The sequence below is a fragment of the Nipponia nippon genome, unplaced genomic scaffold (genome assembly GCF_047370975.1).
Source record: "Nipponia nippon isolate SJK-2023a ecotype South Korea unplaced genomic scaffold, ASM4737097v1 scaffold_5, whole genome shotgun sequence".
Taxonomy (NCBI): Eukaryota; Metazoa; Chordata; class Aves; order Pelecaniformes; family Threskiornithidae; genus Nipponia; species Nipponia nippon.
In genome coordinates this window covers 59,779,024-59,805,813 of record NW_028262369.1, presented here as the reverse complement: position 1 = coordinate 59,805,813, position 26,790 = coordinate 59,779,024, and the positions used below count along the sequence as shown (strand labels likewise).

General features: G+C 46.3%; 1 long non-coding RNA gene across 1 annotated transcript in view; it reads right to left on the bottom strand.

The window, feature by feature from the left end:
* LOC148052278 (uncharacterized) overlaps positions 1–26,790 on the bottom strand; it is a 94,500-nt gene that overhangs the window by 11,898 nt on the left and 55,812 nt on the right. The window contains exons 7-8 of the long non-coding RNA XR_015699175.1: positions 17,042–17,157; positions 16,093–16,235 (exon numbers count right to left, since the gene is read on the bottom strand). This is a non-coding gene — a long non-coding RNA (uncharacterized LOC148052278). The remainder of the gene's footprint in view (positions 1–16,092; positions 16,236–17,041; positions 17,158–26,790) is intronic.

Here is a 26,790-nt window from a genome sequence, read left to right as displayed (position 1 = left end):
GCCTTGCCAGCAGCCCCACGTCAGATGTTCTTAATGTGGGAGGGAAACCTCTTCCTCCTTCATTTTTCCTGGGCTATCTGTATCTGTAATATATTAGCTAATCCATTGTTCAAGCCATAACCTTGGCTCTTGTTGTGGAACAAACAGGAACTGGGGTGGCCTGACAGCTCTGCTGCTTTCTTCTCTGCAGATTTAGACTTTCATAAATGACCCTGTCAAAGCTATGCCTCGCAATGCCACAATGCTAATTGTTTGCGGTATGGATTGATGATACCGTATTAAAGCCAGTTGGCAGGGATAAGGTTTGACTTTTTGTGTTCAGATGAACAGCAGTGTGGATGCTTCAGCAGAAAGAGCATCACTTGGCCTGCTTCCATATCTGGCCACCAGAGGTTCCACAAGCCGTCTCTGTGGTTGAGTGCATAGCATCATCTCAGAGCATCCTGGAAAATGGAAACAATTCTCCTTCCTGAGATAAACCCTCTCTTTCAGACCTTCTTCTTTATATGGAAATTCTCATCAAGTTCTTTAAAATACGAACAAACAGGAAATTCTTTATATGCCACTAAAATAAATTCAAAATCCTCACCAGACTGTCACAAAGGTAAACAAAACACGGACTATGTAAAAAAATTAAAATTACGGCCGATGTCACCAAATAACTCAAATTTTTAAAGTAAAATAGATTCATCCTTCCTTATTTTGCCCTTCGTTGCTCCAACGTTGCTTTGCCAAACTTTGTGGCAGTTCTCATTTTCAAGAAAGGGACCTATATGACAATCTCTTCTTAGTTTTTTAAAAAGCAAGTTTTGTGACCACTACCTTTCTGTAACATCTTTAGTTACATCATCACCTACGTCATTCAGTTTCCAGACAGTAAAAGCCAAAAAGAGGAGCCGTAAGCACGTAACCCTCTCCTGGCAATTCCTGCCCTGGGAAGGTGAGACCAGGAGGGACTGCTCAAAGGCTCATGAGCAGATAGAGGAGACGGACTGGCTGCAGAGCCAGGAGGAACCTGGGGAGCATCTAACTCCACATGTCCTATTACGTCTCTCAGCACTAAACACTTCCAACACATGGTGGTCATGCTGTGAGGTCTGGAGAGGTTCATGCAATGAAGACTCCACTGAGAGTTAGTAAATACAGAGCAACTACCAGACCCAGAGCAGATGTTTTTGTGGGATAATGCCTTAAAAGCAACATCATGGTCATCCCCACAAGTCCTACCAACCTTGGCAGGGTTAGCATAGACTGAGGCCGGGTGTTTCTGAGAGATCTCGCATCACCATAATCCCACAAAGACGCTCTTCTTTCTTTTTTTCAAGTCTCCTCTGCCAAAACTGCATGAGGTTTTCACTTTATTTCAGCATGGAAATTCGAAGATCTGTGCAGATTCCCTTGTGCCGTGGTGGGAGAGGGAAGCGATGACTGATTGATCTAGGTTTCTCCCATCAAGAGCACCAAAGGAGGTACCGAAAGTATCCGTCTTCTGGAAGAAGTTTAATTACAGAAGCTCAGCTTGCACACAGGGGTCTCACCAGTTAGCACAAGATAAGCAGCCTTGGGAGTATAAATTATTACAGATGATAAGGCAGAATCTCCCCTTAAACAGCTCTGTACATATGTTCCTAAGATTGACTCCAGAGATGCCTGTCATCAGATGTCAAACAAGAAGCAACAAGAATTACAGAGAATTAATTTCTGGTCTTTTTTCTTGCAAGCATATGACACTTTCTCCCTTGTTCAGATTAACTGAATGATTTCAGATCCTAACAAGATGTGGCTAGATGACAGGACCTGGGAATTAGAACTGATGCCTGATCACCCATGCTCGATCACAGCAGGCGGCGAGAGCTCTACCACTCCGTAGTGTCTGCAGAGATGGGGGCTGGTTTTAGCTCTAGAAATAAGATGAATTGCAGGCAGCAATTGCTACAGTTTTTGTTGTGACTATCTCTTCTGCAAGTGGTGTATAAACAGGAAACCACCGCCACATGGCAGGGAATTGACTCAATACTGGTGAATACTGATAGAAATCAGGTCATATTGACATCCTTTGTTTACGCACTGCTTTGTTAACACTGTTTATCCTTAGTGTCTTGGCCATATATTTGGAAAAACTCCCACTTTGCCACCCATCTACTGCTGCTTTGTCCCCCCAAAACCGTACCACTGCAAACCTCTTACCTCTAACCATCACCAGTAGCAGCTCCTTCAGACCCAGACCTAAGGGGACGCGTGCTTTTGGGGTACAAACCAACTTACTCCACTCTTTAAGGAATGTTTCTTTCTGATGCCTAGGATCTTGCTATTAGCTTTTGCCTGCAAGCAGGAATTTCTCTCCTATCAAGGAGCCAAATCTATTTTAAACAACCAACCTGCTGAAATGCAGCCCACCACAGGACAAATCTGCAGCCTAACTGTACATTGCACAGCAAAGATCAGCCTACATTTGGCTGTCGTCTGTTTGTATCTACCTAGTAGTTTATTCCAAGCCTGAATTCATCCTACTAGAATGAGGAGTTTACGTGCATTATACATTTCTTCCAATGTTATTAACATGCCAACATCTGCACTATTGCAAACATGATTCATTCACGATGTTCTCTATTTTACAGCAGCAGTTCATCTGTTCCTAAATGGTTTCCTCCCCACTCCAGATATGCCGGAAATATCAAGGTAGCGTTCCCACCATCGGCTCTAGGATATCAGAAATAGATGACACGAGAAGACCCTTGAATTCCTACATTCATGTTCTAGGGATTTCTTCACCCAGCTGAGTCGACAGCAGGTCACAGGCTTCTGCTGGTGGATCCTTCTTTCACATACCCTTGGCTTTAGAGGAGGAAGGCTATTGCAAAAGACAAAACTTTTGAGCTGAGAGGAGAAAAAATGTCGGGTGTAAACTCCTGTTATTCCACCCCCCTTTTTACCAGCTAAGGAGCTCCTTCTCCACCCCCAGATTTCTGCTGTATCACATTAGCTCTTGGTGTTTGCAATCTAATCCAATTCATTTTTAAGCACTGCCCTGCCTCTATCAAGGGGTTTTTTACTACCCACACAGCACGAAGAGTTTAACCTTTACTGTGGGTTAGCTATATGCTGAATTCCTCCCTGCAAATCAGCCCCTCTCCTCTGCATTTACCACCAGCTAACCAGGATCAGCCCTGGGGATCTGCCCAGCCAGACCCTCTGCAGATGGGCGACATGTTGCACACTGGTGCCCAAAGTCACCGATTGCACGAGGAGGACTTACACCCAGTTACTGATTGAGGTCACAGAGCCCAGCCCCAAAGCAGAGAGTTTGGGATTAAGTCTAAGGGGTGGCAGGATGAGGAAGAGGATGAAGGCTGGGAGGCATTTTGCCAGCCAATGACCTACTAAAATTAGTGAGCTGGGTCCGTAGGGATATGCAGAGAAAGGCTTTGTTCTGGGGAATTAGTACCTGTGGAAGCCCTATCTCTGTCTCCCTGTCTCCCCATATATAATACTGGGAGATTAACTGGCCATGGCACGGTACTACGAATACCTTGCTTCATGGTGGGCTTCTGAAACGTGAAGAACGAGCAAAGTTTGGAAAATGAGTGCTAAGACCTCTGACCCTCAGCATTCAGAAAGACAGAGGCCATCTCAGGCTTGAGGACCTAACAACATGGGAGATACCCTACTGGTCCCCACCAGCCCAAGCGCCCACCTAGCCCAGCGCTCAGTCTTCCATGGCAATGGGAGATGCTGGTCTGGGTGGTCCATGAGTCCTACTTCTCTCTGCTGCCCTTCCCCTCAGATGCCTCCAGCAGCCCCAGCTCCTGCCTGCATCCATTGAGGAAGCAATATTCCCCCATTCGCTCTTCCTGCTGCTGTCACAATTTTGCAGACCTCCATGATCCCCTCCAGCCAGAGCAGCCCCAGCATTTCCAGTCTGTCCTGGAAGGGCTCTGTCCCCTCCATGGTTTTGGCTGCCCTTCCTGGTACCTGCTCTACCTCCACTGCCCTCCTCAAGATAACGAATAAACAACACCGAGCCAAGGCAGTTTGGGGCAGGGTCTTTCCAGTTCTCATGGACAACCACACACAGTCAAAAATCTTGCAGCTGGTCAGAGCAGGCAGATGCTATTGCCACAAAGTTCCTCAGCCCCATGCTCCTTTGGTAAGGAGAAAACTCTGGCTTGAGCTGCAGCCATAAAAAGGGTCTGCTAAAGATATAGGGTGGGTTTGGTTTTGTGCTCCTTCAAGGCTGTGCTGGCAAGAGCAGCTCTGCAGATGCTCAGATATTCCCAGCCAAACCAGTGTGAACTGGGAAGCTGGGCTCAATGGGGCTGTGTCCAACCTCCACTGCGAGCATCCTGAAAGGTTAAGAAGGGCCATGCCACCATGTGGGGCAGGATTTCATCCTGCCCTCAATTTTTCTACGGGATCTGAAAGGAATTTTTTCCTATTTCTCTGCCAAGCAGGGGAAAAAAAAAAAAACCAAAACCAAAAACTAAAACCCAACACTGTTGTTGTTTATACTGGATGGGATTAAAGTTTTCAATATTTGTTATATTTAGATGTCTTTCAGACCCAGATTCAGGGAAACACTACACATGATTCTTTCCCTGTTTACCCTTCACTCCATTCCCTCGCTTTTATTGTTCTTCCAGTTTATTCCTCTTCCAATTTAAGTTACATTTCCCAAGCACCGTGGCATAACCCCAGATTTCCCAGGGAAACCAGCACGTCTCAGCAGCAGCGACCAGTTTTGTGGCTCCAACCAGACCACCTCAGCCCTGCCTAAAGCAAAGTGCATCCTTGCAGAAGTTTTATTGCCCATGATCAGCCAGGCAGAGACAGGGTAAATCACTCTTTCCTGAATCACAGCCCAAATGACCCCTTAAAGTGGATCATTCACCCCAAGATAAAGGCATCTACCCACATGAGGATGGTGCTCTGACTAGGATCCCCCAGCCTGCCCTTGCTCCCCCCCAAAAAAGGGGATGCTGCAGGGCTAGGACCAAGGTGCAGTACAACCCTGGCTTTGCCAGGGACCAAGGAATTTTTGTTCCTCTTCCCCCACCCTGAATTTCTTAGGGAGGAAGGGATGCTGATCATCCCTGCAGTGAAGGACTTGCGATATACTCTGGTAAAACCTTCCCAAAGATGAGTGTGTGAAAGATCACTTTATAGACAGGGTGGATGGGAGAGAAGTTTACATCCAGTGCCCATATTCCAGTAAATCATTCCTTTCTAGCCGAAAAAACTTTTTTTTTTTTTTTTTTGAACTCTGTGTCCACTACAATTTTCCAGAGCAGACACATGTTTTGGTGCACTCTTTCTTCACCCTCCCTCACAGGCGAGGCAGGACAGAGCGCCTGATACCTGATCCCTCTGCCGTGCCCTGGCTGATGGAAAAAAGCTGCTCGCTTGGAGCTGCTCTGATTTATTCCGTAATAATCTTTCCGACGAGGAGTCTTTGACCTCCCCACACAGGCTCCATTAAAACTGAGCCTGGTAGCTGGGTAAGGACAGGTAGTTATTTTCTCCTGATAGCAATGGTTGTGCACAGTAATGTGCTATTTCTGCACATCGTCTTCACCTTAAACATAAAGGCAGCCATCAGAGCAGAAGCTTATTTATTCATTTTTTGAGGTCTGGTCCAGAACCCCTCATTTGCTTTAGCTCAAAACCCTGTGCACGGATCCTGGCAGAGCTCCTGCATGTGTTTAATTTGAAGAGCACAGACTATCCGCCCACTCAAAGCTGAGCTTGTGCAGAGCTGCGTGGAGGAGCAGGATGCAAAAGGCACTTTGACTCCAGCTAAGCCTGACCCATCCCTTCTGGCCACGGGAAGCTCAGGAACAGATGTTTGGTGCTGGGATTTTTCTCCCAAAATATCTCTGATGTTTAATTCACATTTTACGGATTTGCTGTTGCTGTGTATAGCACGAAGGAGAGCACGCTATCGGGTTGCAGGGAGGTGAAGAACGTGTCTAACAGCTTTCCACCTCTTTTTAAAGATGGCTCAAGAGAAATTTTTGTAAGTGATGGGCAATTTTTAAAATGCATTCACTATGATCTCCTTGGAAGTCTTTCCTATCTTCCACATTCAAAACAGTGTTCTTATAGTCTGAATAGCCGAGCATTGTTTACAAAGAAGGGTACATCTTTCGTTAGCCCAAATGACATCACTGAGTAAAATAACCAGATGAGTTTTCAAGTGCAAAAGTTCTTCAGCAGTTCTTACATCTGACTGTGCACCCACAGATCACCGGATTATTTGGTTGGGGTTTTTTCCCCATTCAAGCTTGCAGTGATTAAGTGATTCCAGACAAGACTTTTGCTAGCAGTTGGTTGTCACATTTGAAGGAGTCTCTGCTACAGCGAATGTGGCAAATTTTAAGGCCTCCCCGCTCGCTGCATCCCCTGATTTATTTCATTTGTACAGAAGCCCACCTCTAAGCTGGCATAGAAATATTAAGGTGCATGGCTGGTTTTACTCCTTTTTGACCCAGAAGGGAAAACTGGCTGCGTGCACTAACAGCTACGGAACGAAGCCAGAGTATTCAATCAGAAGACAAATGATGTGCAGGAAATCTCTTAGGTGACCAAATATTTACTGCACCAATGAAACTCCCTCAAAAAAGTTCCCACTAAAAATACTTGAAATTATCGGACTTTTTCCCAATTTTTCTCCACTTGAGTAGTCAAAAAGTTGCCTCTGGGAAGACCTCACAGAGCTGCAGCTGTGTTCCCCTCCTGCCGAACGGCTGGGAGCATCCTCTGGATGTGGAGCGGGAGGCACAAAGAAGTGCAGGACTCCACGCTTCTGCTCCAAACCTGTTCCCTAAGGACAGGGGAATCTCACAGTCCTAGCTGGGTTTTTCATTTTCTTTTTTTTTTTTTAATGTGAATAAATCAATGCTAAAAGTACCTTGAGGTCAGACAGAGCCTTGCTGCACGTTTCCATCGGGGCTGGAGGGAGTGTAAAGCAGCAGTGCAGAGGAGCAGTGGTGGGGTGGTGGGGAGCTTGACCATCCTGGTCCCCCCATGCATAGGGTTTCTTTTCAGCATGTGAACTGATGAGGGTTGTTTTCCCAAGCATTGCAAAAAGCTGGTTGTTTTTACGCCACTCTGCTCTCTGATCAGGAGAATAATGCCATCAGAGTGGGGAGTGACCAGCGTCCACCTCTGCGCAGCTCGTGGCTCCATTTAAAGGTCCCATGGGGCTACAGATGTGCTTTAACCTCCATGGCGAAAGCACTGAGCACCCATCCTGGCTGTCCGGCTTTTAAGGAAGCCAGTTACCATCCCCTGCAACACTCACGCTCCTTGTGGCCATGCCACAGCACAGTTCAGCACCGACACAGCCGCTGGTACGCTCATCCTTGACACGCCTTTACTCTCCTTTCAGCCAGGAGAGGTTGCAGGTATTTCTCAGACCATGAATTCCTTGCGGGCTGGACAGACTGTCTGCAATTACAACATTTTTGCAGGGCATGAAAACCATTTTCCACCCAACCCTGGGGACCACAGACTCCAGCCCTGCTGGAGGGGGCTGGAGCTGCAACGTTTCCTGTCCTCCTGTGGCTGAGGGGCTGCTTTTTTTAATGGCTGGGCTCCAGAGAGGGCTGACTGGACAGCCTTTGCATGCCATATTATCCACACGGAGCTGAGCCACCAGGGATTGAGCCAGCAGGACCTCGGAACTACACCCAAGTACCCATGAGAGCAATGGCACTGTGGCAGCCGGATGAGTTGCTGCCTGCCAGCCGTCTGCCTGCGTGCCCTCCGCTGCTCCCCACGAACGCTTTTGTCAGTCTGACATGCAGCGGGGGGGTGGAGGGGCAGGGGCATGAGCGCAGGCAGCTGCCGGCACCCACCGTGGCTCCGCTAAGGCTTGGAAACTTGCTAAGCGTGTTTGAGCTTCGACAGCCAAAGGCGAGAAAAATAGGGGCTGTTTTTCTTTCCAGGCTGCTGCTGTCAGACAGCTGGTCATTGCTAGCTCCTTCCCCTGGCTCCATCCCCATGGACAGTCTCAGGCTGGCAGCTGCCACAGTGTACGTGGTCCCCTGTCTGCTCCAGGGTGCCCAGGTGGCATTGCCTTCAGGACAGGGTACTGACTCTTCATCAGCCTTCAAGATCCCAAAGCCACAGCATCTTCCCTCCTACAAAAGTGCCCAGATACCCACGACCTGGCTTCACACCCTCCTTGGACCCTACAAGCAGAGAAGTCCGGCACAGCCAGCTGAAATGCCTGGACTAAATACCCCTGGGGCCAGAGCAGCTATGCCAGGAATGCTCCAGTGGGCTTCCAGCCAAAACCATGAACTCTTCCGGCAATGCAGTGCTAGGTAGTTTGAATTGGGTGTTTTACTTCCATCCCTATTTCTTTATTTCTTTTTTTGCCTCGGTTCTGCTCCTCGGTAGTCCAAGCGTGCTCATCCCTTCTTTGCAGTTCCTATATGCATGTGATGGACCCATACTTCCAGTGATCAAAATGAGAATAAAACAGAGTTAAAGAGCTTGTATTGTGCAGGTGAGTAAATGCAAAGCAGAGAGCAAGGGAAAGCTCAGCCCTCCTTTGCTCCTTGGCATGACTGTAGGTATGGGACCTTACAGCCAAAGTCTTTGGAGCCTGGGAAAACATAGGATTTGGGGACCTAACTGAAATAGAAGATGACAACAGAAAGCCAAACCCTGAGCTCTGAGGATCTGAGCTCAAAGCTGCAATGCTGCGTGCCAACAGGAGCAATTTCATGGCACTGCATACGACTGAGGCCTTGCCATACATCTCACCCCACAGTGAGGGAGGAGGTACCACTTAAGGCATTGTACAGATGTGTGGATTGACACCCTGCTCTCTTCCATCCCAACAGAAAATCAGCCCTGCCAGAGAGCAGCACAGCCCTGCTGCTGTAATGCTGACCTAAGATCTTCCACTACAAGTTTCCCCCCACAAAAACGCTGCATTTCAAAGCAATTCCTCCTGCCAGTGTCTCTATTTATACAGTATCAAGCACTGATGCTATTTAAAAACACCCTCCCTTTTCTTGACATTAGCTTAAACTACACTGCCAAATTAAGCAAACCTGCTGCCCAGCGTATGTTATTTCTCATCTTTTTCTCCTCTCCCCCCAACCACTGTCACTACCGTCCTTCAAAGGGAACAAGTACAAATAATTCAGCCTCTGCCACTTGGTTTTAATCAAAGGACTTGCTGGGTTTCTACCGCATGGGACACCTCATTAACAACTTCACACCTTTAAGAAAGAAAAAAGTGGTGTTATCCATTTCAGCATTGCTGCGCTTTATGCTGGTACCCAGCATTTTGCAACAGGGTCCCCTCCCGGGACAAGTTTTATTTTGGCGGGGAACAAAACAACAACAAGATAAAAAAAAATCATTGCTGGTCTGAAAGGGCTTAGAGATCGGCAGGAGCGTATTTGTCAGAAAGGAGATTAGAGCCTAATGAAATTTGTCTTTGTGTGTGTGTCTGTTTTTCTCTTTTTTTGGGGGGTCTTTGTAAAAAGCCAGGCTTATTAAAATGCAGGGAGAACCTCACACAAAAGACATTTCTTAGGGTCCAAAGGCGTGCTTATTAATGCAGAGGTTTTTGTACAGAGCATGCCAGTTTCAGGAGATTTGGGGTATTGTTTGGGGAGAAGAAAGCAAGCCTCACTGATCATTTTCTTTTCCAGTTTCAATCACAGCAGCTGAAGCAAGCAGGTGCTGCAATTCAGAGCCCACAGAAAAGGGCAGGAGATGGGGGGGGAAGGGAAACATTACAGGGAAAAACTCATCTGCATGAGGGGATTTTTACTATTTTGGCTCGTTAAATTGCAGCGCAGTGGTGTTATGGCCATGCTCCTAGTTTCCTCCGTGAGGATGGCAAGGTGCTGCTGGGGAAGCATTGCATGGGCACACCACCAGAAGTCAAAGCGTGCTTCAGCTGCAACAAGTTGGCATCAACAGCCAGCAATTTTAACCAAAGCATCCACTTTCGCACCTACACCTCTGATGATGCCAAACTGTTGGCGTAGAAGAAAACAAGGGGTTGTGGCCGAGATACTGGTGTGGAGCACAACTCTTGATTTCTTCCATTCATTTCAAAACACACCAGGGTCAGCAAGCGTGCGCGATCACTGGTGAGCAGCATCTGCAGCAGTGTAGCTGCATAGGGATGGTTTACCTTAATAGAGCCTTAAGGCTGGGAAAATATGAGCACATGGAGCTTTTGCATGGCCATTGAGGACAGAGAGACTACGACGGTGATGGCAGCCCAAGCGTACTGGCACAGGCTTGGGGAAAAGGAGGAGACGTACAGATTTGCCCCGTCCGAAGGAGGTCCCTGATACACCTCCAAGAAAAAGTTTGCCTAGTCTCTTACTCTTGGAAAAGCAAAGCCGGGGTGGGTTGTGCAAGGGGTTGGAACTCTACCAAGTCCTCGCTTGCACAGGGGAAAGACTTGAAAATCTCTTCAAGGCACTTTCAGTGCTTCCCATGACTTTCAACCCAAAGGGGAAAGCCCACATTGACCTTCTGGTTGGGAAACCTGCCTGAGGCTCCCGCTAACAAGTGTTTGTCAAGTGTGACTTGTTTGCTATCAGCAGCAGAGCCCTTGCGAGTGTTTACTCAAGAAGAGCAACAGTAGGAGTTTCTATTAACTAGCTTTTGACATTTTGACAACAGAGATGGATCCGCCCAACTGGCCTTTTTTCCACACTGCTTGCACGTTTCCACCTGCTACGCTATGAAAACTATGAGAAAAATCTCATGTGTTTTCTTATGAGATTTTTCCTTCTGAGAAAACCTGGGAACTGGTCCCATGCTGCGTCAGCCACGAGAAGAGCGTACAGAGGGTAAGCACCAAGAAGCACACAAACAGAGGATGGAGCAGTGAGCCCTGGGAACCGACCAGCACAGAGAACCGATGGAAAAGCATCCCGGAGAGGCATGGCTGCAAACTCCCTTGGTACTAATTTTTCTCTTTATGTTTGATCTAAGCTCATTGCAACAAAAACCAGCACCGATGCTGAGAATAAAATACCATGAGCTACCCCCATTATTGAATATTTCACACAAATTATGATTCTATGAAGTATCTGATGGCTGCGTAGAAACACAAGTAATGACATTAAAATTCACTGTAAGCATGTTACAGAACATCACCCAACTTGTTCTGCAGAGCCCCAGAGTCAGTCACAGTGTGTGCTCAGCAATGTCATCCATTAACATCTAACAAATTTGTGGATTATATTCGCTTATGTCTCCAGTCAAACTTCTGCCAACCTCTCCTTCATCTCTTGCAGGTGCAGAGCAGACCATAGCAAACGTTTTTGTTTATTTTCTAAAAAAACCTGCCATCACCCACCCATCACTGCCAGCCCGACAAGGCACCCCACAGGTGAGGAAGCAGAAAGCCAAGGCTGGGCTAAAATTGCTTAATAAGTCTGATTGCTTTCACCTTTGCTTGGAGGATATTTTAATGGAAACCAGATGGACTGAGTCTGGGGAAAGGAGTTCAGCTCAGAGAAGTAAGAGCTTCTCCCCCCGAGGCTGGTGATGGCTCAAGACCTCACATAATCTTTATTGTTGTTGTACTCTTCATATTGCAGCACTTCTTGAGTGCCCCCCCCCCCCCAAGCTGAGGGCCCCCAAATTGCACAAGCACATAGAAAGACATGTTCCCTGACAGCTCACAGATAGGAAACACTTTGATGGATCAAAATTTATATGATAATAGCATAAAAAAATGCCTGGGGTAGTTCATCCCTCATCATGCTGGGTGCAGTAAAGGAGGGACCTTTCGGTCAGACCTGTGGCCAGCAGTGAATGGGACAGGCAAAGGAGCTCCAACACTAAGGAGCATCTTTGATTTGCTTTCATACAGGTAAAAGGAGGATCAGCTGCCTGGCAAAAGCCATGTAACCTCTTGGGAGGATGCCTCCCACCCCAAAGCACGCAGAGCTCAGGGGTTATGCTGAAGGGTCAATGGAAAGATTGAGGTTTTAAAAATGGTGCATGATTTGCATAGGGTTCATCTGCTTTTTGAAGGTCACCTTTTCTAGGTTTTGTTCAGCACAGTAAATGAAGGGTCTTTGTAAGAGTTAATAGGGTATCACAGGGCTCTGGACAAAATCGTGAGGACCAGCAATATTGTGGCTGGTCCAAGTAACTCAGGCCCTGCTAAGACCCTCTCTCACAGAGAAAGGCTACAGATGGTAACACTGAATATCAGCCAACTTAAAACAGATATATATTTTTATATATATACGTGGAAGAGAAATATATGTACTCATATATGTATATATATAAAATCATAGACCCGTGGAACTCATTGCTACAATATAACTGATTTTAAGATATTCGAAGAAAGGATGGATATTTATGGTAGGAGCTTAGTCATCCCAGCTAGGGATTTCTCCACACTTCAAGGAGCACATCAAGCTCCGTCCATCCCAAGGCAGGAAGAAATGTTGTTTGTTAATAGCCGCCGTGGGGATTATTTCCACCTTCTCCTTGAGGCTGCCAGCTGGTGGCTGTGGGAAGCCAGACCAGGTGGACCACGACCACTTGATGGCCCCGACCAGATGCACTTCTGGGTTGTTTTCAGGCCCCAAGCCCATCCCTGGCTCTGACCGCCCGTGTTATCTGGCCCCACAGCCCACCAGATGGTGCTCTCGGTATTAGTTAATACCGAGTTAATCTGCGCCTTTTCCTTCCACTGACAAACTCCAGCACAGGTGGGGTGTGGAGAAACACCACCAAGAGCAACAGATTTCTTCACTTTCCTAGAGCACCAGCCAGATCGTGTGTCTTCATCCCAGGCATAACGTGGTCCAAAAACCAGAAATATGTTTTTGAAGCATCTGGAGATGATGGTGGGTTACGGGTGCTAGCATGCACCTTTAAGCCCAAATGCAATGCATGGGCCTTTGGCTGTACCATAGCGCTGAGCCAAAGCACTGGGATAAACAGGAGAAGCAAAGGTGGTGAGGAACGCGAGCATGCCGCAACATCATTCCACATGCCAGTGGACCTGTGAGCTCATTGGAAACCCTCTGGTGCATCGTTTCTTGAAGGCCTTCTCCACAGGACCAGTTTTCTGAGTTTTTCTGGCATGGTATCCCACAGCCAAAAGAGCTGGCTGGAACTTTGGTATTTCTGATTGCTCTGAGATATGAAGCGTTTTCTATTTGAGGGCAAACGTTGTAATAGCAGGGAGAGGTTGCGCAGGGCTGTTGAGGGATATCCATCGCCCAACATGATCAGCTTGTACCAACATCCACCAGCTGTGAGTTTTGATGAACTCTGATGTCCCTTTCAGCTTTCATTTCTCCCCAGTTTTCTACAAGAGGAATGTCTGCAGTTCCCGTGCCCTTTGCAGACTGCGATGCTCATAATTATACCAGGTCTGGAGAACTGGGCTAATGTCATAGGGCTGATCCTGAGGCTGTTTCTTTCACCCAGCAGGATGGACTGTTTTCCTTCCATGTTTCTGGCTTAATGAGGCTTTCTTTAATTTCTCCTTAATAAAACTTAGGGCAAAGGCGAACATTTAATGTGCAGTTAAACAAAAACCAGAAAGTATACCATACTGGCTGACTTCCTAAAAACTAAGTGCATTTTCTACAGTCATCCATGGGACGTCGGCAATGAAATAAAACCTCAAGCACAGAAGCCTGACCGCTAAGCGAACCGGCAGCTAACTCCGCAGCTTTCATTTTTTGCCAGTAATGTACTTTTATCGCTGAGAAGCCGGAAAAGGGAAAGCACTAAAGGTTGCCTGCACGGGTACACGGGAGCGCTCTGGCCATTTACGCCTGTAATGAGTTTTGCTGCCTCTGAGCAGAGCACAGGTAATAACAGATCATAAAGTGGGTTTACCAACTGAATTGCCAGTCTCTGAAGGTTACTAAAAGCCATTCAGATCTGCGTGGCTGTTTTGAAATCACCACTTTCTTAATGATTTAGTGGAAACCTCTGTTTCTCCCCTCATTGAAATGGGTGAAAATCAGGAATGGAGCAAACGGAGCCAAGCTGGTTTTGTCCCAGAGAAGAGTCTGGCCAAAATCACTTAAATTTGTCTGATGATGTTATTTGCTTGCTTTGTCCAGAGCTGTCCCATCAGCTCGTTGACTAGTTAGAAAACTTCCCTGTTTTATGAAAACTGCTTATAAAGCATCTCCACATTGGACAGGGTTAATCCAGCCCTAGGATGTGTTTTTCAAGTGTCACACCTGGAAAACCCTCCGGGGCTGAGGGCCACCACTGTGTCCCAAGGGCTGAACCTCCATGTGGCAAAGGAGGTGCCCCGCTGGGAGCAGGGCTGATGGAGGCTCTGGGGATAAACAACCCCTGACTCCCCTTGCTCCTCCCTGCAGGAAACTGCCCAGAAAAGCCATGGGTTGATTAGTTCTAGTGAAAAAAAAAAAAATCCATGCCTCCTTTTCTTTTAGGATATGCAGTGGTGCTGGAGATGTCTCCAACAGCCTTTATTACAGATATCTGATTATACCACTTTTCCAAACCAAAAGGGCCTGAGAAGGTGGGCAACACTCTGTAAAAGAGAAAAAAAGCCTCCAATACAATTGCTACATTCAGTGCCATGTTTTGCTGCCCCTCCACAGGACGTGGAGAGCATCACTTCCCAGTCTACCTTCCCCTGTCCACCTGAGATGGCATCATTGTCCCTGGCACAAGCATCTCCTTCAAACCTCCACCAATACCAAAAAGTGCTTTTTCTACTCAGCCTGGACCAGAGCTTCTCCTCTTTGACCCAGCCGCTAAGAGATGGGGAAGGATTGCACTGATTTGGTGGGTGTCCTTCCATGACTATGGATGTTACAGATTGCTTCACCACGGGGTTTCTCTGCTCCCTTGTAGAGAAGTGGGGCACATTCCCACACAAGGGAAAGCAGTATCACTGCAGCAAAGTCAGTGCATCAATATTTTGCTTCAAAATTTGGTCCCCAAGAACAGAGTGGCAAAGTGTCAGGGATGCAATTGCTTAGGTGTGAGGTGTATGAAGCTCCTTGAAGACTTATTAATAATTTTAGGAAACAAAATAGATCCACTTGGATCGGTCTATCTTTGGTCTTGCATTAGCAGACAGGCAGGAGGGCTACATAGTCCTAAGACATATCCAGAAAGGTTTATGCAGGGTTTGGCTTGAGGGAAGATGTGCAGCTAGTTAAGAACAAGATGTTAAAAGCACCAAGAGTGTGTTTTTAATCAGTGAGACTAAGGGCTCAAGCTTGGACTTGCCCTGAAGGATTGTGCCCAGGGCCTTGGACCACCGCTGCAGCATCCCATAGTGCTCAATGCGGGGCAGAGTATGTGCTTCTGCACATTTTATTTAAGAACCATTTCACCTTTTGGAGAACTCAACTCCATCTTGTGCACATGCTTTTTTCATTTACAGCCAAAAAGAGAAAAAAAGCTGTATTTCAATTGTTCATTTAGCGCTTTGATTTCTCTCCATTTTCCTTGCCTTTGTGTGGGAATGTGCAGTTGTGGGAACGCATAATATATTTTAATGTTTTCTGCAGTTGTTTAGTGAGTCCCCTTCTGAAGCCTTATGGACCACCATGGGCTGAGAAACTGGGATGGAAGATCCAGAGAGACAGCCTCGTGCAAATCCAGTGTCATCCCTTTGAAGTCCTTTGGGCTTCCATGGCAGCCAGAAGTAATTAGTGAGAGAAAGGGATTGTAAGAGCCGTGCTGGCTTGCCGTCAGCGCTTCCCGCTGACTTTGAATAAAGCGGAGCTGAGCCAATACTGAGCACTGTTGGAATTACGACACCAAACATCCAAACTCAGAGACAGCTCTCTGCAGCCGGTCTCATGCTGTTGACCTCGTACTGTTTTAGTACCAAAACTACTTAGCCAAAATACACCAGGCGTTCAGGTGCTGCAGCTGAACTAGTCACATCGTCCCTCCTACGTCACTGTCCCTTCAAGTCAGTGTGGCTGTAGGCTCCAACTTCCTTAACAGACAAAATTCAAGGAAGAGCAGCACAGTTACCAGCACAAGCAAGAATTACTAAATGACTTTTTGCAGCTCCTAGACTTGAAGAGAAAGTCAGTACCCGATAATCAAAATGCCCCTTCTTACCTTACTAAACCTCTTGATCTGTTGAGTGCTCCCTCTGCCATGGGGTGCTGAGCCTCAGTGCCTAGCACTGCTCCTCCCTCTCGCTTCATGCAATGGCTCCTGCCATATGATTTGGTATTTCTGCTTGCCATTTTCTTGGCTTTCTACGAAGCAAAGTGGGTAAAATTAAATACACTTGCCTATTGCTTAACTAGCCAACTCTCCTGTGCCTTCCCCATTAATGGATGCTCCCCGCAACTGGAGATGTCACCTTCCCAGAGATGCTTCATGCACCTGGGAAAATCCCTGCTCCACCACTGAACTGAGATCAGGTCTGTAGGGTGCTTGAAGGAGATTACTTTGGAGATATTTTAGAAGAAAAGCAGGGAAGGAATTTTAAATTTGCAACCTGGAAAGGTACAAGTACTCTTCTTGCTTTTTCCCCTCTAGGCATGGCTTTGAGAAGCACATTCCTCTACCTCTGTTATTCTTCTGCTATCTTGCTTTTCTCCTCCCCTCTTGCTTCCCCCTCTCTCCCCCACTTCTTCCTCCCCCATTATCTCTTAGCAAAGTTACTCTTTTCCATGGTAAAGACTGTGGGCCTCACCGCGGTCAGAAGGGACCTCGGGAGGTCTCTAGTCCAACCTCTTGCTCAAAGCAGGGCCAACCTCAAAGCTTGATCCCAAGTTTTGCATGTGGTTATCAACTCTGCGCTATAAAAAGGAGAACAGATGTGACAGCAAACTTTGTTTGGGGCAAACTGCTGAAATTCCCAGAGCAATTTTTCAACAGTAAATTCTGATTCATCCAAAATCATTTGACTTGTGGGAGAATTTTGATTTTGAAGGAGTTGGACAGCAAAACCTCAGAAACATAGAAGTTTGAAACCAAGAGCTTCATTTCAGCTTTTTCATCTTGGTTATTCTACCCTTTTCTTTCATTCTGACGTGCGCGTTTTGTATCACTTTACCTGGCATTTAGACTGAAACTAAATTGTCCACTTCAATAAGGTTGCTCCCATGTTTCTGACTCTATTTTTCACAAGAACTTCCACTCAGTGAAAAAACTTTGACTTTTCTTCCTGATCTGAAACAAAAGCAAATAGAAAAACATCAGAAAATTTCATTCCGTGTGACAGGAATTCGACTTTCTGGACAGCTTTCGTTGCTGTCAAGAAGAAGGGTGGCTGGCTGAGACAGCTCATGAAAGCTTTGAAAGTTCATACAAAGGCTCTAAGCTGGCAACGCATCCCCCAATCCTTGCATCGACTGCCAATATCGTGTGGATGGGATTTTTCAGGGTCCCCTCAAAGAACTGAATATACGGCTCCCAAGACGCTCGAGGTCTCTGAGGTTCTGCTAGGCTCCTCTTGAAGAGTCCTAGCCCCCCCCCCCTTTTTTTTTTAATTCTGCTGTAGATAACCAGAATGGGCCTCTCGCTCATGGGAAGCATTGTTAAACGTGTCACCTCCCACCAAGAGAAGTGAAGAAGGGGGGAAAAGCCACATGAAGATATTAAAACAAGAAACTGGAATGTCTACAAACTGCTTGGAGAGTTCGTTCTTAATTCACATATCCCTGTTTACTATTGAAAATGGGTATTTAGCTATTTATGGCATTGTAAGCAATCACTCTTGGTTTCCGCTTAGCCTCAGATGGATGGTTGTCCCATATGTCTCATGCTGTACTTAAGTAGGATGGAAGAAAAAAGAGAGGGTATAGAAGCGAACAGGCCTTCTTGGATGGCCACATCTGGTCCCCATGTGTAAGCCCAGCCTCATGGAAAGCCTGCTGACAGCGAAAAGCTGCATGCTGTGGCTCTAGACAAGCTTCTTTTATAGATATATTACATATATACATACACATCTATTTTATATATATGTGTAAATATATATAGAGAGATAGATATTGAGCAAGAAAGCTTTCAATATTTACTTTTCTGAAGCTTGCAGAGCCCAGTTGGCCAGATGTGGACCACTGGGCCGCACTGATTTATTTTGAAGCAAGGCTGCTATTCCTATCGTGCTGCCGGATGGCAAGAGGCTGGGCAGCAGAGAGGAACTCCAAATACCCCCGAGTTTGGCAGGGAAGAACCTGGGACAGAAAGCAGAAGGACTGATGTGAAGTGCTGGATAGGTTTATGTAGACTTTCTAGTCCGCATCCCTCCACAGAGCACAGGTCCTAGAGATGGGCAAGATAAACACTTTGCCATCCAGTCAGATCCACCAGCCCATGCCCTGACACCCAAAAAGCAGAGCTGGTGCCACTTTTTGGCCAGCAAAGTTTGCCCTACTACACTCCCGTGGAAAGGGGGTGTCTGGAGATGCTTCCACCTAGTTTCAAAAACACCATCAGCATTTATGCACCTCCTTCTTTAACTCAAGAGCTCCAATTCACTTATAATTTTCCCCGTATTTGCTTTTCAACCATCTTGCTCTCATCAGCTGGGGAAATCCACACCACCAGCTGCAAGTCCATTTTTTAAGGCCACTTTAATGCTGACACCCCTTTTCTTAAGACCAGAAGCTTCTCCTTTCTCCATCTCCACGACAGAGTCTGTGTCTTCTTTCCTTAGGACCCCAGGACCCCAATCTTGACTGTGACAGAACAAATAATGCTGCTGGGATGTTATGGCTAATCAGCAGGACATCTTTAACCTATTAGTAATTTGGACAGCAAACAAAATAAACAGGAACAAAACCAACTTGTCTCCTCGCTCCAAACATTCATTTCCCAAGGAACCCATGCCCAATACGATATTAAGAAGGGAGGAAGCCATGAATGTGCGAGCACTGCTGATGACGTGGTGCTTTGCTGAATTAGGGCCAACAGCCTCCTAATATTAAATCCTTGTCAGAAGAGAGATCACTGCTGGGACTGAAATACACTTGGATGGGATAAACTGGAACACAAAATGGGCACTTGAAGGAGTATTTTCACTTGGCGAGACTGTAGATTTGTTCATCACAAGGCCGAAAGGGATCCACATATTTCTGTAAACTGGAATTTTGTGGCAGTGGAGGGGGGGAGTGGAAGCAGGATAAAGCACTTCTTTCCCTTTTCGCTTTCATGTTGGAGATAGGTGTCTGATGCCCCTGCGCCTTTCTGAACCCTCATCCTCAGGAGACATTCTGCATAAGCCCATCCAGTGACCTCTGCAGCAGAGACAATGAATCCTCCCTGCCATGCAAATGCACGCATCAAAACCCAATAAACTGGCCCTGAGCTAGCAATTATGTTTGGAAGAGCACATCAAGCACTGAGCCAAGTGATCTCAAGTGATGGAGCAGCCTCCAGCCCCCAGGGCAGCTGACTCAGGAGCTATTTACACTCGCACTACCAAAAGCATTTCATCTCATCCCCCAGTTCTCCACACGCCATGGCTTGAAGGAGGCTCACAGCCCTTCCCGTGGAGGGAGCAGCTCCTATGGATGCCATGAATCCTCACCCCAGGCTTTGGGAACAGCGAAAAACATCAGCATGAGAACCTGTTTCCCCACTGCCATGCAACAGAATACACTGGGTGCCTGCTACCCTGGGAGATATTTTCTGGTGGGATGGGGATGCCACAGCCCAGCTGCTGCCCTTTGTGAGGGCAGGTATCTCACCAATCTCCTGTTTTCCAAACCCAAAATGGGGTGGGTGGACAGATGTGCCAGCTCTTTGCAAGCACAGGGGACAAACTGGTGTATACTGAGACTCTCACGTGGGAAAGAGGATGCGCAGAGAGTAGAAGGGGGGCTGGCAGTTGGAAAATTAAAAAAAGTAGTGGAATTGGTGGAAAATATTAAAAGACACCACCTACTTCCTTCCAGAGCCAGTGACTGCAAGACTTTCTTCCCTGTCTATCACATTAGCTGGGCTTTTTATTCATCAACCCGTCCTTGATCTGTGCAGCAGCATCTTGGGGCAAGATCCCTGGAGGACCAGGTCTGAACAGGCTAGTTTGCCATGCACCCAGCAACTTTCTGTGACATGGCGACGCTTGTCTTATGTTCACATGCACTGAAGGGCCAGCCTGCCTGCAAGGCATTTTCTCCATCCGTGGCAGCTCTTTCATGCTCCTGAGCTAGTCTGCTATGGAAACTAGGTCAGGAATTCACATCAGTGAGGATGCAGGCTTACCTGTCATCTGCTTTTTTGGGAGAATCCTGCTCACATATTGGAGCAAAAGGGCTTAGGACTGATAACTGACTTCCTTTTCTCTGCTGGAAAAAGATTGTCACATCTTCCTGTGAAAAGCTGCCACTGTGAGGCCCTGATTTAAACCAGAAACCTTTTTTTCCCTGCTTTTTTTAAAGGACCTGAAAATGATCTTTCAATAAGGCAGCGATAAATACCAATGAATCTCGAGTATTTGCATTAGAAGCTGCTATTTGTTGTAGGAATAAAGAAAAGAAAAAATCCCAATACATGCTCAAAGACTGTATTTTCCCCCAGAAAACCCCAGAATAGCTTTCAACATTTTCTTGAAGTTTTAGAAGTCAAATCAGTCTAGTCTGAAATACTCTATTTCTGCAGCATCTACCAATATTGAACATGCTGTTTAAATAAGCCTGCTCACACTCATAAGCGAGCAACATGTATTAATTGCTGCTGGCTTTTTCCAGGGACAGGAGCATGGTTCCACAAGAGCGTTAAAGCAAACATTTCCTGAGTGTTTGCTCTTCTTTATACTACAGAACACCAATTAAATGACTGAAAAAACATGTCACTAAGAAGTTACGTATTACATTTTGTTTTCTTTAGATCAGGCCATAACTCTTGCAGCAGGAGGAAATTTCTGTGGCTAAAAATGATAATGAGAACCAGGGTTTGAATAAACGGTCCTTACACCCTAGGATGGGTGTGTTTGCAGGGTGGTGTGGACCCTCTGGTTGGGAGTGGAGGGCTGCTTTGGGAGTCCATAAGAGATGGGCTTTGTTCATATGCAAATTTCTTTGCATTTCCAAAGAACACATGCAACTTTTTCCACTTTTCTCTAGCAGTAAATTTGACTCGGCTGAAAGCAGAAGCAATTGGATTATGCAGAACGTACATAGGAGTTGAAAAGATGTCAGGTTTCCCCCCCTGCTCTACGCTATGCACAAATCTGGATATCGGTGGTTTGCAAGATAGAGAAATTCCTGGGGACCATCCAAAATAAAAGTCATTTTCCCATTATAAGTGAATTGAAACTAGAGCTACAAATCCAACCCTCTTAATAACTGAGCTGCAGTTTGGATGAAGCACCCTGAATCTGGATCAGCTGACTCCCATTTTGATGTGGGAACCCAAATCAGACCAGTTTCATAATATCGTTTCAGATGTGGCTGAAAAACTCATGCAAGTGACAGATCTTCCAATGTTTTCCTGCTTGCAAAATGGCTTCACATCTTAGCTTGAGCCAAGAAGCATGAGTACTGCTAGCAAAATCTGTCAGCGTCAAGTCTAGGACCATTTTTCAATGAAGTTACAAGCTTGAACCCAAATCCTTTCCGAAACCTAATTCCCAACCAAACTACACCATGGCAGCTTTCCATAGCTTTCCTGGAGGCTAGCTCAAGCACAAAGTTTTGCATCCTTTTGGAAAGATGGTTTTGGAGGCAAACATTTCCTTCATTTGCTTGGCTCTCCTTCCAGTAACTGCTGTTAATGTTCCCGCCTGTTTTGCAAGCTGCAAAACGTTTCCCATTTGCAAACTGAGCAAGTTTTAATTACTCCCATAATTTTGCCTGGAAGGGAAGAGCCAACCATATTAATCAGATAATGAGAGCAATTGCTCTGAGTACCATACTCCCAAATACACAAGCCAGGGTATGATCTCAAAAAATAAACCTAAAGCACTATTTCAATTACATAAAAGTGCATTAAAACAAAGGAAAATTTACTTCAGAGCCTTCTCTCCAGCTTTGGGATGTCTGCATATAACCCTATTACCTCTCCTTCCTCCATCCTCAGCCCCTCTCTCTTCAACAGGACCTTTGCCAAATAATACTTCTAGCTAAATCTGAAGGATAAGGCATACAAAGCTATAGTACATTCAAATAAAGATTGGAAATCATTTCCTTACAGGAAGGAGCTATCCCAGTTTGTCTTCCTTTCCTTTTGATTATACAGCTCAGATTAGGGATAGTCAGGAAATTACATTGTCTTCGGAAAAATAAAAAAAAAAAAAAAAAAAAGAAAATAGAAGAATATCAAGGAAAAGGAAATTTTTTCATTTCCTGCCAAAAACAATCCCACGACTTTTTTGAGGTTTCAAAGGCTCGGTTATATTTCTTTCTTCTTTTTTTTTTTTTTTTTTTTAAAGTTTCACCATAACAAATACCATTTTGCACATGCTCCTTGTTTTTAAACAAAACATGAGTCACTATAAGAATGAACATACATTTTCTTCCAATTTAATATTTTAATATTGAAAATGGATGGATACTGATGATGGAGCCACCAAAAGCCAACATTTACCCCATGATCTAGAGTAGGTCCTGGGCACTGTTGAGAGGACTAAGCTTGGCTCTGTGTATTTATGACCAGAGGGAAGAATTTTGGGCTTCCATAGGAAAGGTTTATCCCTGGTGCTTTTTGGTGATCAACTGATCTAGAGAAAAGCACATTTGTCACTGCCATGTGTGACCTTTTTTGGTTCTTTTTTAACCTGAAAAGCAAGCAGGCTGTCCATCCTCTGAGCAAAGGTAAGCTTTTCTAGGTAATAAAGTAGGAAAAAGAGAAATCGCTGTGAAACATGTTGTACCCAAACACAGAATCTATGATTCTATGATCAATCAATCGCTGGTCAGTCAGCACGGACAAACCTGTTGTTTTACATCTGCTCCTGACAAAACTCAGTGGGGAAGAGGGAGAGAGCAGAGCTTTCTGATAGATGGAGACGAAATGCGGCTGAACTATTTACTTCCAGTATTAGTTTAACTGCACTATGGGAATGACAGGACCAGGTGGTTAAAATACTTTCATCAAAATGATTTATGCTTGGCTTTCGTAAGAAGATATTATATGACAGGCTATACCATGCTCAGTTTTTTGACCTGAATGGTCTTAGCACTACTGACTTGTTGCAGTTTACACATACATATGATTTTTCTTTCGTACCAAAGTGGTGAAAAAGCAAGTCAGTTTTGTACTTCTGCAAACCGCATCTCTCAGCTCTCCATCACCGACCCGTAACAATTTGCAGCCATCACCCCCATAGGCCGATGAAATCTGCTCAGAGACGGTCAACCAAATCCTTCCTCCTTCTGAGCATAGCACAGGCAAACCTGGCCCCAGTTTTCAGGGCTGAAACTGCAGTGAGGCATGACAAACCCCCTACAGAAAGTGAAATGAAGGCGAGCCATCAGCACTGAGCTGGTGAAGGAATAAATCTTCCTTACAGAGATAATCAGATCAGTCTAATCTGACAATACAAAGTCAAGGGCAGCACACACAAGGCTGGCTGCACACGGGAGAACCAGGAGCAGGAGGGACTGGAAACACAGCAAGGCTTGTACACAGCATCCATTCATATTTTAGCAGGGGATCAGAGCTCAGTATAATTCCCTGATGGGACTGTGCACAGTGTTTGCCTTCAGACCTTTCCCTCTGGGCAGTAACCATTTGTATACCACAGCCTTGTTTACATCCAGCCTTAAATACATGCACTGACACATCACAGCAATTAAGTCCTGATGCGCAGCTGGCAAAGGGGATGCTTTTATACCCAGAGATTGAAACCTCTCTTAACGAGACTGAGCACAACACTGATGAAAAAACATTAAAGTATATCCAAAATTTCTGGCGACATGATCATTTTTCCATGCATAGGGCAATGAATTTCTCTGACATAAACCATGACTCCCTTTAAGAGCAAGGTACCACTTCCATTGCAAGCTGCTGGGGAGGCAGAGCGAGCTCAGCGAGCTCCCAGCTGGGCAGCAGAACAGGAGAGCGCAGCTCCCCAACTTTGTGATGAGCTTTCCTGGCTTAAGCTTTTGCAGCTGTCCTACACTTGAAAAATATACACCCCAAACCTTTGATGTTGCTGCTGCCTTGCCCTTTCTAAGGAGAGGAATGCGGTCTGAGCATCCCAGTCCTGTGGAAGAGGGATGCCCTTTCTCACAGCTTATCTAAAACCCGTGGGCAATCCCATTCGCTGTGGCTTTGGGAATGGTCCTTTAGTGTTTCTCCATAAAAGAAACAATCTCAGTTGTGTGTTTATCATCATATTAAGGCTCATGCTTTGCTGGGTGTCCAGGGTTGATGTGGGATGCAACTGCCTGGAGGGGGCTGGCTCATGGCTGAGGTGCTCTCCCCAGCTGGCTCCTCCCTGCAAAGTGTTCCTGCTCATTCAAGGCTCTGGGAGATGCTTTGTTGTCACTTGTATTTGAGGGAATGACAGCAGCACAGTGACCATGAGTAGATCCTTTCTTGCCAGGCCAGCAGTTGCCAGCCATACTGGGGAAGGAAGGGGCAAGAGGGAGAGATTTCACATCAGGAGCCGCAGAGAAGCCACCAAATCTTCCCTATCCCTTTTTTTAATTTTTGCCCTAGCATGAAAATGACTGAACTGAGAGATGCCTCTTGAAACAGCAAGGCAGAGGGGACCAATTGCTCTTGAAGTCCCACCTTGCAGGATAAAGTTTCTCCCTACAGCTTATTTTCTTGCCCAAGGGCTGCATCAGCCAGACCCTCCCTGTGGTCTTCAAGCTCCAAGCGTGGCCACATGTGTCCTTTTGGAGAGTGGCCCTGGCCCTCTTACCCCAGCCTGGTTTTACACAGCTTCACATTAAGCCTGAATAATCTATAAAACACCTGATTCGGCAGAGATGGTGATTTCCCAGGGGGAAAAATGCACCAATGCCAGCATGGTGCTGTGACAGGCAGTGATGGCGTGGCAGCAATGTGGCAGAGACATGGGATGGCACGGCATGGTGGCTTGCCCTCCTTGACCAGTTCCCACCCCCTCCACCCGATCCTTCCTCCCTGTGCTCCTCTCCCAGCCCTGCTGCTGCAACCCACCACCCAAACAACCCCTTTCAAGAAGCTCCTGGTTATGCATTTGAAATATGCCTCCCCAGGGAGTGCTCATTAGATATGAATCTTAGAGCACCAACCAGCAAAGTCTTTGCAAGCTTTGGTGCACGGGCATTTGAGACGGGCTGGAGAAAACCCATCTCTCATCCCCAATCTAACAAGCATTTTTGGACCAAGGGGAACGTGAAGCATCAGTTAGTTTTCTTTTGTTATTTCTGAAGATCAAAACAAAGCCAAGAGCATGGCAGAGGGTCCCCAGTGTCAGCAGGGAAATGGGAAGGGGTTAAAGCAGCATCATTAGCAGAGCAAGGCACCACACGCCGGCTCCTGCATCCAAAGCAGGGAGACCCAGCCTGGGAAGCCTCTCTGCCTTCATTCCCTCCGAGAGGAGCCCGTGGGGGTCCCAGCTCCATCCTGGAGCTGCAGGACTCTCGCCACGCTGGCAGCCCCTACACTATCCACAATAACCTGATCACCACTCTGCTGCAACAGAGACAAATCTGCTTTCACAAAACATCCCAACGGAGCAAATGTTTTTGGCTAGCTCTTCAGTGGGGTAAATCAGTGCAGCTTGTAAGTGTCCGGGGAACCCCGGAGTTACTTCTGATCCAGCAACACAGTTTGTCCTAACCTCGTTTGTCTCTTTGAAACATCAGCACCACACAGTAAATCATGCTACATAACCTATAGAGCTAACCATCGCTTCAGCTCCTGACAGCCAGCAGATGACAGGTTTACAGCAAACACCCTGCTACCTTTGACCTGGGGGCTGTATGCCACTGTATCTCGTGTGCCAGGGCCCTCAGGTACCCCCCAGCTGGGGCAGATCCTTCCCGGGACTGGCCCCTCGGTGCCCAGCCACCCTTGGTTCTCGCTCCCAATCCCAGCCAGTCCTTTTTCCAATGAGTCATTTACCATGTCCTGACACTACCAGGTTGGCATGCAAAACATCTAAGCTGCCTTTTAGAAGCTCAGCCTTAGGAGAGGCTTAAATCTTGAAAATTTTGCCAAGTAGAAGCTGAATTTCCACATCCATCAGAAACTATTTCAGCTGCATCCTGGGGCAGGCAGAAGCCCATCCTGCATCCCCTTGAGGACCATGGAGAAGTGCTGCTACTACCAAGGCCTGGGCACTATCCATCCTAACATCATCACTCAAGAGCAGCTGGAGCACTGACACATACTTGCAAACTATCTTTTTTTCCTACTTTAAACATTTGATTTAATATTATATATTACTATATATGAATATAAATATTATTTAATATTCCACCCCTCCCTTTAAGTAGAATCAAGTGTCCTGTAAAATATATGAGCTGGTAAATAGCAGTTGTTTCTTGACCTTCTCTGCACCACTCACTGTTTCATAAACCCCACCAAGGCACCCCTTACTCTGCTCCTCACTAAATTAAACAGCCCTAATCTGTTTAACCCCCTCCTCTTCTGCCTGCAGAAGACTTTACACACGGTGCTGGCAGCTCCTGACACACAGGGACATTCAGGGAGGGGACGTGGCAGGGACTTCAGTTTCACTAAAAGGATGGGTTTGGCAACCCTTCAGTCCCCAGCAGTTCTCTGTCAAAAGTATTTTGCCATGCAGCATCCCTGCAGCTGAGGAAGAAGAATATTTTCCTCTTCCACACTAATTTTCTCTCATTTTCTGCTAAGAAAACAAACCAGTTTTTAAAGAATGAAATGAAACCAAAAGCA